The following is a 2,108-nucleotide window of genomic DNA, read 5'->3' as shown; positions in this document are numbered from 1 at the left end:
ACTGTGAGGCTCCATGAGAGTCCTCTGTCAAGCTACTGACATTAAAGAAGCACTTGTTGGGAGGCAACCCAATGTTATATTTTGTCTATTTTCTTTTGTTATTTTATGTTTTTTGTAGGTTGATGATCATAAGAAGTCACAAAATCAATGAAAAAAGCAAAAATAGAATGAAAAACAGGAAGAAAAACAGCACACCCTGGAGGACGCACCTACTGGCGTTTAAACGCCAGTAAGGCTAGCTGTTGGGCATTTAACGCCCAGTCTGGCACCATTCTGGGCGTTTAACGCCAGAAAGGGGCACCAGACTGGCGTTAAACGCCAGAAAAGGGCAAGAAACTGGCATTAAACGCCAGAAATGGGCACCAGCCCGGCGTTTAACGCCAGAATTGGCACAAAACGAGATTTTGCTTGCCATTTGGTGCAGGGATGACTTTTCCTTGACACCTCAGGATCTGTGGACCCCACAGGATCCCCACCTACCCTACCACCCTCTCTCTCTTCTTCACCCATTCACCAATCACCTCAACACCTCTTCCCCAAAAACCCCTCACCTATCAAATCCCATCTTTCTCTCCACCACTCACATCCATCCTTCATAAAACCCCACCTACCTAACCCTCCTTCACTCCTTCATTTTCACACAACCTAAACACCACTTCTCCCCCCTTTGGCCGAACCTTTCTCTCCCCTTTGGCCGAAGACAAAGCCATTCCCTTTCTCCTCATTTCTTCTTCTTCTCCTCTCTTCTTCCTTCTTTTGCTCGAGGACGAGCAAACATTTTAAGTTTGGTGTGGTAAAAGCATTGCTTTTTGTTTTTCCATAACCATTTATGGCATCCAAGGCCGGAGAAACCTCTAGAAAGAGGAAAAGGGAAGGCAAAAGCTTCCATCTTCGAGTCATGGGAGATGGAGAGATTCATCTCAAGGGTGCATCAAGACCACTTCTATGAAGTTGTGGCCTTGAAGAAGGTGATCCCCGAGGTCCCTTTTTCACTCAAAAAGGGTGAATATCCGGAGATCCGACATGAGATTTGAAGAAGAGGTTGGGAAGTTCTTACCAACCCCATTCAACAAGTCGGAATCTTAATGGTTCAAGAGTTCTATGCCAATGCATGGATCACCAAGAACCATGATCAAAGTGTGAACCCGGATCCAAAGAATTATCTTACTATGGTTTGGGGGAAATACTTGGATTTCAGTCCAGAAAGTGTAAGGTTGGCATTCAACTTGCCTATGATGCAAGGAGATGAACACCCTTACACTAGAAGGGTCAACTTTGATCAAAGGTTGGACCAAGTCCTCACAGTCATATGTGAAGAGGGCGCCCAATGGAAGAGAGATTCAAGAGGGAATCCGGTTCAATTGAGAAGGCATGACCTCAAACCCGTGGCTAGAGGATGGTTGGAGTTTATCCAACGCTCGATCATTCCCACTAGCAACCGGTCCGAAGTTACCATAGACCGGGCTATCATGATTCATAACATCATGATTGGAGAAGGAATAGAAGTTCATGAGGTTATAGCTCAAGAACTTTATAAGGTGGCGGACAAGTCCTCTACCTTGGCAAGGTTAGCCTTCCCTCATCTCATTTGTCACCTCTGTTATTCAGTGAGAGTTGACATAGATGGAGACACCCCCATTGAGGAGGACAAGCCCATCACTAAGAAGAGGATGGAGCACACAAGAGATCCCACTCATCATGAGATCCCTGAGATTCCTCAAGGGATGCACTTTCCTCCACAAAACTATTGGGAGCAACTAAACACCTCCCTAGGAGAATTGAGTTCCAACATGGGACAACTAAGGATGGAGCATCAAGAACACTCCATCATCTTCCATGAAATTAGAGAAGATCAAAGAATCATGAGGGAGGAGCAACAAAGACAAGGAAGAGACTTGAGGAGCTCAAGCACTCCATAGGGTCTTCAAGAGGAAGAAAGAGCCGCCATCACTAAGGTGGACCCGTTCCTTGATTTCCTTGTTCTTTATTCTTCTGTTTTTGTTTTTTCGAATTTTAATGCTTATGTTTGTCCATGTTTGTGTCTTGTGATCATTAGTGTCTTAGTGTCTATGCCTTAAAGCTATGAATGTCCTATGAATCCATCACCT

This window comes from Arachis duranensis, chromosome 5 (assembly GCF_000817695.3).
Source record: "Arachis duranensis cultivar V14167 chromosome 5, aradu.V14167.gnm2.J7QH, whole genome shotgun sequence".
NCBI classification, from domain to species: Eukaryota; Viridiplantae; Streptophyta; class Magnoliopsida; order Fabales; family Fabaceae; genus Arachis; species Arachis duranensis.
This window is presented reverse-complemented; position numbering follows the sequence as displayed.